Raw genomic sequence first — 12,367 nt, 5'->3', positions numbered from 1 at the left:
TACAAGAGCCCAAGAACACCAAACCCTAGATCTCAAAATAATTCAAATTCAAGATGAGAGCAAATTCTCACCATAACTCCTAATTAAAGACAAAGGACAATTACAAAATACCTAAAACAGCCCCTCATTCAAAAATTTCCCTCCCAAAATCGCATTAACCCCAAGTGGGGCCCAAAGGGGGTTCGGCCCCCCTTGCCGTTTCCGCCCCAGGCTTCCGCCTGGAGTAAACTTGGACCGGTCCCTGTTGGACCGGTCCACCCGGCCCTTCCTGGGCCGGCCTAACAAACACCTAACATAGGAAAGGTTCATTTTAACTAATCTGAGTCTTTTAATCATTTTAACAAATATATATAACCAAATTTTCAAGTAATAATTGATCATTTCATGCTCATATAACAGTCATCAATCTTTCGTACAAACTAATTTGTTACAACAACAACAACATCAAGCCGTTATCCCACTATATGGGGTCGGCCCTCCACATTAATTTGCTAGAGAAGATAAATATCAGTTTTACCAAAGCTCATAAAAAGCTAATATTCTATCAAGTGTATTTTTATGAACACATAAAAAAATCTCATGCTAGTAAGCATATGGTATGTGCCCCTTGACCAGATGGTTGGCATGACGACAATGGCCTACTATATTATCGTTATGACCTGAGCTCAAATGTTCCCTAATAACTAAGTATATGAGCCGTGAGCCACCAAATACACCTGATAGAGCATGAAGTCCTATGTCAACCAAGGCTAGCTTAAAATTGGCCTCTTTGATAAGCCTGCACCACAAGTTTATGAAGTCCCCATGGACAATGCAACATATAATTTTTTACAAGGATTCTTTAATCAAGTTGAGTCTACTACCTCTGCTAACTGTATGAATCATGATCCATGTGTTTTAAGATATATTTTCTTCCCTAAACAAAATTGCTACTACTAAAATAAAGCATCGTAAAGCCAATAAACTTGTCTTTAATCCAAAGTTCTTTCTCACAATCAAGAGAGGGATGATTGACCATAAGGACTTGTGCCTATAGTAAATATGTTTTAGAGTTTAGGATTTATAAAATACACAAACCATATTATAAAATCCTCAGTGCGGATAAAATATATGGGTAATATCTTATTTAATATCGAAATTTATCTTCTAAAAAATCAGCTAGATACCAACTCAAAACCATGTACAGAGTCTGGTTTCAAATTCCCCAAAGGATTAGATGCAAATCAACATTGGCGTCTTAAGAAAAAATTAATCATGTTTTCTACCAAAGCTCAATTTGAGGGTAGTGTAGAACCGTAACACAAAATTAGATAAGGAAAGACTCACGGATGTATGTGGAGCAATTAGTAAAGGAAAGATTTCGGGATTCAAAATTTATGATTGGTATCTTATTTCTAAAATATCCTCATTGATATCAGCTTTAATGCTATATATATATATATACCCATATACATCAGATGTATTGATTAGTGCACAAAATAGTCTCATTTCTTTGTATGGGAAAATAAAATGGATGAAATTAACTTACTAATTCGATATAGAAAACCCACTGGAATCCATTACCTACATTGTCTTTAAAAAAAATAAAGGGAGAAACATCCACACGCCATCCGCATTTGGAAAAAAAATCCAGCACAAAGTTTTTATGCCTAAGAAGAATATTGATCATTCACTTTTAGTTTAAATTGCAACTGTGCAAGGCACCTTACGGTCTAGGTTATCCTAATGTAACTACATGATATAATGCACAAAACTCATGCACAAGAAATCAAAATTCATAGTTCACAAGGCATCAATTTAGACAAATAGAAAGAGTGAGTGCTAGACAAAGCAGATTTAGCATCCCCAATGGAGATGCAATGGGAGACAAGCAGGCTTAACTCCCTCCAGCAGGCAACAAACAGGACCATTGCTTAAGGGTCGGAGAAGATGTGAACAACAAAGCTTTCTTGAGAGCCACATGCATGACAATAAGGATATCATTCAAGCTCACTAGTAGCAGCAAAGATCCCCTGCTAAGCTAAGTTAACATATATCTTTCATTTTTCTATTTACTTGCTTTTTGTAACGACAAAAAAACTCCAATTGATATGAAGAGCTTGAAGGATTTAATTTTGATTTTCAGTTAGTTATTCTACTTTATAACTAGAATTTGTTTAAATCAATGTCGTTTTACTTGAAGGATTTCTGCAAGAACTTGTCTTTACTCAAGCTACTAAAAGAAAGGCACGAATTAATATTATTTTAATATTTCAGATGTGTTAAAAATATTCTTTTAAATTCATATTAATTGTATTGATTTGTAATCTATAATGTCTATTTAGCACTTTTTTTTAAAAATAATTTGAAATATTTACTTTGCTCTTGAAAAAAAAAATGATTTCATATTGTGAAAAAAAATAAGTTGTCTTTCTAAAATAATGATTTTAATAAAAAAAAAATCATTATACAAATTTAAGACTTCAACATCCAAGAACAAAAAAATATAAAATCAATCTCTTTAATTACAATGGAATCAAAATAACAAAAAAGTTAAATAAACTGATGTGATACCAGGAATTGAATCTCAAAAAATTTAATAAAAGTTGTTAAAATAATGAACATTCAATCTTGATGCTTTTCTTAAGTGATGTTTCAAAAAGATCTTAGAATTTTAACCAAGTCTAGGCAAGTTATTACCGCTAAATTAGCAAGATCTATAAAATAACGATGACAATAAGTAGTAAAGCCAATGAAAAGACAACTAGAATCCGGCGGTTAACAAAGCGATTGTCTCACCTTGAGGCTACGCTCATTTGTCTACTTCTAGGGTTGTCGGAAGAAGAAGAACCACACAAGAGATGAAACCACTCCGAGGGAGACGGAGCCGGCGATCCGTAGTGATGGAGAGGACGGCGTAGGATGTGGAGGTGGCGTGGAGTTCCGACCGTCAATGGTCCACTAGTAGTCCGGTCATTGTTTATCGATGACTTGGATGAGGGTCGGTAGGATCCGATCCAAGTAAGCTCCAACAGTGTCGTCGTCGGAGTCAAATCCCGCGTCGAATAAGGTGTAGAACGTTCAGATTACCGTGGGCATCAAACACAAGCCCCCATTCTAGCTCGGGATCCGCCATGCGACATGGAGGTGAAGATGGGTGGTCGCCACAAGAAGCTCTCCAATGGGGAAGATGAGGAGGTCGGCGGGTTGTAGAGAGGAGGGGGAAGCCGGCGGTAGAGCTAGGGTGAGAGGAGGGATTAGTTTTAGAAAACTGAAATTAATTTCAGTTTAAGGGAATTGGGAGGAAAATTTGAGATTTGATTTTCCAATTAAGAGGCAATTAAGGCATTAAAGAAATTTTAATTGAATGGAGCCATAAGAGGAGCCGGCGGTAGAGAGAGTGGGGAAGGAGGATTTGAAAACTGAAATTAGTTTCAGTTTTTGATGTAATTGAAGGGAAAAGATATTTGGGCTTAATTAGGATTTCAAATAATGGGGAAGTTAATTACCTAATTAATGGGAATTCCACCTAGTAGGGGGGGGGGTTACTATAGAGAGAGGGAGAGAGGGAAAGAGGGAGAGAGGGAGAAAGGTTTCCAAAAATAAAAGATGACTAGGAAAATCTTTTCTCATGAATCCAATTTCATTTGATGTGAAATTGAATTCAAAATTCTAAAACTTTCCTAAAATGGAACTTCTTAATTTGGAAAGAATTTGAACGTGGAGCTCAAATTTCAAAAGAGGTTACGAGGAGAGTGGTGGTGGGAGGATGGAGGAGGGGAGGAGCCGGCGGCAAGGTGGCCGGCCGGTGGGACTAGGGTGGCCGACGGGTATGGATCCCAAGGAGACGACAAATGTGGAGGGGGCTGACTTCTTCCAACTCGTTGGTATGGATTGTGGTATTTTGTGGATGAGGAGAAGAGCTATGGATGTAAATACTAAGAGAACTCACAAAGAGATCTCATGCAAAGAACTCATTAAGAGATCTTCTTGAACTCACAAAGAGAACATAATAGTAGAAAATTTTCATTCATCAATCATCCATAAAATACAATGACCAAGCCTTTATATAGGCTTTCCGAAAATAAAGAAAACATAAAGACGACATTGCCCTTGGGCTACAACAAGCACTAATTCCCTCATAGGGGTACAAATGAAAAATCATGAAATATAAATGACATGAATAAAATAAAGCATCAATAATAAAGCTGCTGAATCATGGCCGTCGCTTGACGACCCCTCCGATGGTACGTATGTCGAAATCTCCTACGGATGTCCTCATCATTCTCCCCGGGTGGGAGAAAGCTCGACCCTGTCGAGCAAGGGTCCTGAAAACTCTCGTACAGCTCTAGAAGGTCGGGGTCCAGTCTCTATATCTCATCACGCTCCAGCCATGTATCCTCCGTCTCCGGCTTCCCTCTCCAACGAACTAAGTATCTTTGGCGCCCGCCGTCCCTGGTGGAAATGATCTCATCACTGAGTATAGTTTCAATCTTCTCCGTATTAGGTAGTGTAGGAATTTTGGGAAGTGGATGTAGGCTTGGGATCTCACTAGGTATGGACTCACAAGGCTCAATATTTAGTGGATTTTCAGGGTTAAAATCAGGGCCATCAAAGGCTACTAGATCCTCAATGTTAAACGTGGGATTCATGTTGAAACCTTCAGGAAGGTCCAAGACATAGGCATTACTGTTTACTTTTGAAGTTATTTTAAAGGGACCTGCACTTTTAGCATGTAGTTTCTTAACGGCCCCTAGTGGGAACCGCTCCGGACGAATCCGAACCATGACATGTCTCCAACTTCGAACTCCTTGAAGCGTCGCTTAAGATCAGCATTAAGTTTGTATTTTTCATTATTTTATACAATTCTTTTATTAATTTCTTGATGCAATTTCTGGATATGCGATGCAAATGCGGATGCAAACTCTGACACTCTAAGCTTAGGACTCATGGAGAGTAAATCTATCGGTTGCCTAGGTTGGTATCCATAAACAATCTCAGCTGGGCTCATACCGGTGGTCCGATTGACAGAATTATTGTAGGAGAATTCAGCAATGGGTAGTTTGGAATCCCAATCTCTAATGTGCTCACCTACTAAGGTCCTAAGAAGGTTCTTAAGGCTCCTATTAACGACTTCCGTTTGACCATTCGTTTGTGGGTGAAAGGCGGTGGAGAACTTAATCCATAAAGTTTTCCAAAAATAGCTCGTAAATTTCACGTCTCGATCCGACACAATTATTTTTGGGAGTCCATGGAGTCGAACAATCTCATCAAAGTACAGCTTGGCAATCTTAGAGGCATCGAACGTTTTAGCACATGGGAGGAAGTGGGCCATCTTACAGAAGCGATCTCTACTACGCAGATAGAATCGTGCTTCCTGGCGGTTTTGGGTAGCCCTAGAACAAAGTCCATACTAACATCTTGCCAAGGGCAGTTTGGGACGGGAAGTGGGGTGTAGAGGCCCGTCTGCTTTCTCTGTTTAGCTAGTTGGCAGGTATGGCAACGTTTGATCAGTCTACTAACGTCTCGCTTAAGGCTGGGCCAGAAAAATCTATACTCAACCGCTGTAATGGTCTTTGCTTGCCCAAAATGTCCAGCTAAGCCTCCCGCGTGTAGTTCTCACATAGGAAATTCACGAAGTGAGGTGTTAGAAATACACAACTTTTGAGACTTGAATAAGTATCCATTTTCGAACAAGAAATCATCCACAACTTGTTTATCTCCAGTCGTCAGTGAGGAGTATGTTTCTTTAAAATCAGGACACTCTTTATAGTCATCCTTGATGCGTTCAAATCCAACAATCTCCGTTCTCATCTCTCTAGTGACCATTATTCTACGACTCAAAGCATCAGCTGCTTTATTCTCAGCTCCGGCCTTATGCCTAATAGTGTAAGAATATTCTTGGAGGAATTCGACCAAACGACCATGACGGGCATTTAACTTCTTACGGGAATTAATGTATCTCAAAGCTTCATGATCCGAAAATATTACAAATTCCTGGGGGAGCAAGTAGTGCCTCCAATACCTGAGGGACTGAATGATTGCATAAAACTCCTTATCGTAGGTAGAGTACCTTTGACGAATGTCATTTAATTTCTCACTAAAGTATGTCACAGGATGTCCTTCTTGTGACAAGACTCCTCCTATTCCAATTCCTGATGCGTCACATGTTACCTCAAAAACTTTAGAAAAATATGGGAGACGCATAACAGGAGCTACTATCATTTTTCTCTTAATATCCTCAAAAGCTTTGGTGGCGGCTCTCGTCCAATGAAATTCCCCTTTCTTAAGACAGTCTGTTATAGGAGTTACGATGGTGCTAAAATTTCGAATAAACCTCCAATAAAAAGTAGCCAATCCATGAAAACTTCTAACATCTCGAATATTCTTAGGTTCTAGCCACTCATTTATAGCTCGCACCTTCTCTGGGTCAGCAGATAATCCTTGAGTTGAAATGAAGAATCCAAGAAAGGTCACACTATCGGTGAGGAATTTACATTTGGTCAGGTTAGCGAATAACTGTTCTTTCCTCAAAACTTCACAAACTTGTGTTATATGATTGAGATGTTGATCCACCGAAGTACTGTAGATTAGAATGTCATCAAAGTAAACTACTACAAATTTACCTAGGAAGGGTCTGAGGACTTGGGTCATGACCCCATAAAGGTGCTCGGGGCGTTGCTCAGACCAAACGGCATAACAGTCCATTCATAAAGTCCATCTTTTGTTTTGAACGCCGTTTTTCATTCGTCTCCTAAAATCTGCTCTGTTATCCTCGCCATAGGGTGAGTGAGGTCGTGAAGGTGTATAGATCGCGAGATTCCCAATACGCTCTATGTTATCTAAACGATCACTGGTTAATCTCCTAAAATCTACTAAGTCCGTCTGAGTGTTACGAATTTGCTGCGTAACAATTCCCAATTTGCCCAATATGAGGTCTAGGGTTGCCTGAAGGTGTTCCGGATCCATGGGTGAAGGTTAGGGGTTGCTAGGGGAAGTGTCGGGGTGGTGGACAGCACCTAGATGGTACAGTAGGATGCTCCTAAGGCTTCTATACGCTGCTGGAATACTAGGGACAGAAACCTAACACAATGGCGTAAGTTGTCTAAGTGTTTAGGGTGGGTTGTAGAGTGTGGACAGCAACTTAACAAAGGGTTAAGGGCACCTAAAGTCACTAAACAGTGCAGGAAAAGTTTTGGACAACAATGTTTTCAAGTGTAGCAAGTGACCTAGGTGAAGGGGTGGGTGGCAAGTGACAAGGATAACACTTAGGTAAAGTAGATATGCTTGTTTACAATGAAAATATGATGCAGGAAATTACTGGACAGCAAAGTAAAACAGCAAAATAAGCTACCTAAATGGTGTTATGTATGCAAACGACTAATGGCAAGATAAACTAGACTCCTAGGATGCACCTAGCACAAGCAAAGCATGCTAGCCATGCTCTGATACCAAGATGATGTGATACCAGGAATTGAATCTCAGAAAATTTTATAAAAGTTGTTAAAATAATGAAAATTCAATCTTGATGCTTTTCTTAAGTGATGTTTCAAAAAGATCTTAGAATTTTAACCAAGTCTAGGCAAGTTATTACCGTTAAATTAGCAAGATCTATAAAATAACGACGACAATAAGAAGTAAAGCCAATGAAAAACCAACTAGAATCCGGCGGTTAACAAAGCGATTGTCTCACCTTGAGGCTACGCTCATTTGTCTACTTCTAGGGTGTCAGAAGAAGAAGAACCACACAAGAGATGAAACCACTCCGAGGGAGACAGAGCCGGTGATCCGTAGTGATGGAGAGGACAGCGTAGGATGTGGAGGTGGCGTGGAGTTCCGACCGTCAATGGTCCACTAGTAGTCCGGTCGTTGTTTATCGATGACTTGGATGAGGGTCGGTAGGATCCGATCCAAGTAAGCTCCAACAGTGTTGTCGTCGGAGTCAAATCCCGCATCGAAGAAGGGCGATTGTAGAACGTTCAGATTACCGTGGGCATCGAACACAAGCCCCCATTCTAGCTCGGGATCCGCCATGCGACATGGAGGTGAAGATGGGTGGTCGCCACAAGAAGCTCTCCAATGGGGAAGATGAGGAGGTCGGCGGGTTGGAGAGAGGAGGGGGAGGCCGGCGGTAGAGCTAGGGTGAGAGGAGGGATTAGTTTTAGAAAACTGAAATTAATTTCAGTTTAAGGGAATTGGGAGGGAAAATTTGAGATTTTATTTTCCAATTAAGAGGCAATTAAGGCATTAAAGAAATTTAAATTGAATGGAGCCATAAGGGGAGTCGGCGGTAGAGAGAGAGGGGAAGGAGGATTTGAAAACTGAAATTAGTTTCAGTTTTTGATGTAATTGGAGGGAAAGGATATTTGGGCTTAATTAGGATTTCAAATAAGGGGGAAGTTAATTACCTAATTAATGGGAATTCCACCTGGGGGGGGGCGGCATTACTATAGAGAGAGGGAGTTAGGGAGAGAGGGAGAAGGGTTTCCAAAAATAAAAGATGACAAGGAAAATCTTTTCTCATGATCCAATTTCATTTGATGTGAAATTGAATTCAAAATTCTAAGACTTTCCTAAAATGGAACTTTTTAATTTGGAAAGAATTTGAACGTGGAGCTCAAATTTCAAAAGAGGTTACGAGAGAGAGTGGTGGTGGGAGGATGGAGAAGGGGAGGAGCCGGCGGCAAGGTGGCCGGCCGGTGGGACTAGGGTGGCCGACGGGTGGGGATCCCAAGGAGACGACAAACGTGGAGGGGGCTGACTTCTTCCAACTCGTTGGTATGGATTGTGGTATTTTGTGGATGAGGAGAAGAGCTATGGATGTAAATACTAAGAGAACTTACAAAGAGATCTCATGCAAAGAACTCACCAAGAGATCTTCTTAAACTCACAAAGAGAACATAATAGTAGAAAATTTTCATTCATCAATCATCCATAAAATACAATGACCAAGCCTTTATATAGGCTTTCCGAAAATAAAGAAAACATAAAGACGACATTGCCCTTGGGCTACAACAAGCACTAATTCCCTCATAGGGGTACAAATGAAAAATCATGAAATATAAATGACATGAATAAAATAAAGCATCAATAATAAAGCTGCTGAATCATGGCCGTCACTCGACGACCCCTCCGATGGTACGTATGTCGAAATCTCTTACGGATGTCCTCATCTTAAACTTAATACCAAAAAAAAAAGCTTGCTCAACACCATGTACGAGCTCAAACATCTCTCGCTTGTACACAAACATAGTTGCTGTAGTAGAAATTTAGAATTACTAAAGGTTTAAGGAAGAAAAAATACATTCCAAAATTTTCCCCATTTTTAATTCTATTAACACCAACTTCCATTACTTTTGATGGCTGGACCATTTTGGTCAATGTTTAAAGAGTCTGGGGACTAAATGGATTCTCTTATATAGTTTTGAATCATTTTGATCTTTCATGAATAGTTGGAGGACTATTTCAGTCATTCCCTATCTAAACAAATATTCATCATTTTTTATGAAAATAAAAAATACGTAAAATTCGCCTCAAATGAAAATGTAATGGTTGCCCAAATGAAAATTTAGTCTAAAATTTCAAGACCAATAAAAGGATATGTCAATCAAAATTATATTGTAATAAAAATTACATGTTGTATGAATTATGATAAAATCCAATAACAAACTAATAATAAAAAATATACAATAAAAAAGACTAAGGAAATAAATCACTAAGTGTTAATACAAGACTTATGCTGGTACAGAAAAATTATATCCCTCTTAATTTAGTAGTCACTACTTGCACTAGACTAGAAAGATTTGCATCCAACAAACATTAAAGACAAAGACGAAACCAGATATTCAAAGAAAATGTTGCATACCTCAAGTTCCCCTCTATTTATAATAATAGTAGGCTCATCAAATGACAAATAAAAATCGAAAAAAAAAAAATCTGAATTCTAAGAACTGTTGAAATCTCGTAACAGATACAGTATTTGATCATTCAAGTTATGGGTGAAACAACCAAAAGTTTCAACAACCACCACCAGGGATCGCAAAGAAATAGTTGTGCCAGCTAAAAATCAATGAACCGTAAGTCGTGCTGGATAAGAACTTAATGAGCAAAATAGCAAAGCCAGTCTCACATTCCTAAGCAAAAACTTCCACAACCGAGCATAATGGAAACTTCAAGTCATGGCAAAGTAACTAGCCAATACTTAGAGGGAAGTCACGGCCCAACAATTCTCTAAATTAAACCCCAAATAAGTTCGCTAACCAACCCAAACCAACATAGCTAAGCGAACCAGAATATATAGCAAGAATAAAGGTTCATACATTTAGAGAACATGAAACATTCTCATAGGGATCATCGTAGGTATGTTTATCAAGAGAAAAATGGTAAACTAAATAAACAATTGCATGAATAAAAAATGATGACTAAAATAACATAAATTTAAGTAAAAATAATGCTCAAATCATCGATGCACTCATCTCAGAGCACTTGCCCTGTATTTTCAACTAGTATAAACTTAGACATTTGCTCACCATCATCATCAACATCACCAAGAATCCTGTCCCTACAATCTTACTTCATATATATATATATATATATATATATATATATATATATATATATATATTGATTTTAGTAAAAAAACATGTAAAATTCACCCAAATGACAATTTAAAGGTTGCCCAAATATTTACTGTTGCATATGGAATATTGGCGGCGGTAAAGAGTGATAAAATTTAACGTCTTAGTTTTGAACGAAGATCCAACACACAATCAGATAAAAGAAAGGGTGTAGCATTCATAAGAGACACTAGAATTTTGATGTGGAAACCCCTAGAGGAAAATTACGGGGCCTGGCCGAGTTTGAATTAATCCACTAGTGTTTGAAGTTGATTACAAATGAGGTCCTTCTTTGGGGCGAAGACCTAGGCTTGATGTAGCAAATATATATCACATAGAGTGCATTATATGGTGGGAGTTGGAAGAATCGATATTGACATGTTCGTTTGGTCGGAAGGATCATAGTCGGCCGGCAACTGAGGTCGAAAAGATCATATTCGGGTGATGGTGGTCAGAAGGACTGTAGTCGGCGGACAATGAAGGTCGAAAAGATCGGAGCCGTGGATGACATAGGTCTGAAAGACCGAAGTTGAGTGAAGGTGGTCAAATAGAGGCCCAACAGTTCTCTTTATCAGCAACAGAATTTGACAGTATATTACCATATGGGAGCTCCACATAAAACAAGTTTGATTTCCCATCAAACTTAAACCTCGGAGAAATTCTAGCTTCACTGTGGTCACCACTTGGAGCCACCACATAAAATTCAAATCCTAATTCCTTCGTAGCAAAATTAAATATCCGCTGTATATTAGATGCTTTAGACAATGGAATTGATACAACCTGAATATTCGCATGAGGTCTACTCCGAAAACGCGAGTATCTGGCTGGAGCGGAAGGGAGGAGATCCACGTGAAAGCAGGTGGTCGGTTTCGGCACATGAAGGCACGGCGGCTGGGGACTGGTTCGGCCTGGAGCGTCGGGTCTGGTTTCAGTAGCTAGGAGGCAGATGGAATGAGTGATGGTAGGGCAAGAAAGAAGAGGTCGGTTGCAGCTTGATTCGTGTGGTTGGCAATATTAGGGCAGGCGGGTTTTGACAGACGGGAGCTTAAGCTTGGGAACGGAGTGAGGGTCGTGAGGAAGACCAGTCAGGACAGACGAGAGAGGGATCGCGGCTGCTTGCTTGTGTAAAGAGGCGGAAGGGATTCGCGTGGAAGGAAAAAAAGTTTGCGAGGTAGCTAGAGCTGGAGTGCAGATTTTGTTTGCGAAGAACAAGGAAGAAGAGGACGGAAGCTCACGAACGTGTGAAAGACGAAGCGGAGGGAAAACGGGATTGAAGGAACGAACTCGTTTCAGTTTTGATTTAGCGACGAGACGAGGGGTTTGATCGAGGCTAGCTGTGATCGAGATGACGGCTTGACAAAGAAACAGAGCAGCTATCCGAGGTTTGCATGGAATTGGGACCTGATTTCATTTTATTTTGGTTTTCTCTTTTTTTAATTGACTTAAGATAGTAATAACATGTTCATCACTTTATTTACGTCCTGAAATGACAGAAATTGGTCAATTGATCAAAATTGTCTCGATTCGCGTGCATCACAAAATTCGTGCATTTTCTCATTTTGCGTGTCGATTTCGTCGCACAATTTTTGTTGGAAAAAATCACTGTCCATTTTGGGTATTGAAAATGTTCCGAATGAAACGTAGAAATCATTTTTGCGATTAGTCATCATTTGGACAATGCCACGTGTCAATTTTTCTCCATTTGCACATCATTGCCACGGGACCCATGTGGATTTCATCGTGTAACTTGTTAAAGTACCGATCCACATCAG

The 12,367-nt window shown here is 39.4% G+C and overlaps 1 long non-coding RNA gene across 1 annotated transcript; it reads right to left on the bottom strand.

The window, feature by feature from the left end:
- Nucleotides 1–8,863: 8,863 nt before the first annotated feature.
- LOC114580451 lies at nt 8,864–12,047 on the bottom strand. The gene is made up of 2 exons (XR_003701848.1): nt 11,376–12,047; nt 8,864–9,235 (listed from the first exon to the last, which is right to left on the bottom strand). It is a non-coding gene; the product is annotated as an uncharacterized LOC114580451 (long non-coding RNA).
- Nucleotides 12,048–12,367: the final 320 nt, after the last annotated feature.

Source organism: Dendrobium catenatum, unplaced genomic scaffold, assembly GCF_001605985.2.
Source record: "Dendrobium catenatum unplaced genomic scaffold, ASM160598v2 fragScaff_scaffold_1024, whole genome shotgun sequence".
NCBI classification, from domain to species: domain Eukaryota; kingdom Viridiplantae; phylum Streptophyta; class Magnoliopsida; order Asparagales; family Orchidaceae; genus Dendrobium; species Dendrobium catenatum.
The sequence above is the reverse complement of the archived record's forward strand: the minus strand, read 5'-3'. Positions and strand labels throughout refer to the sequence as shown.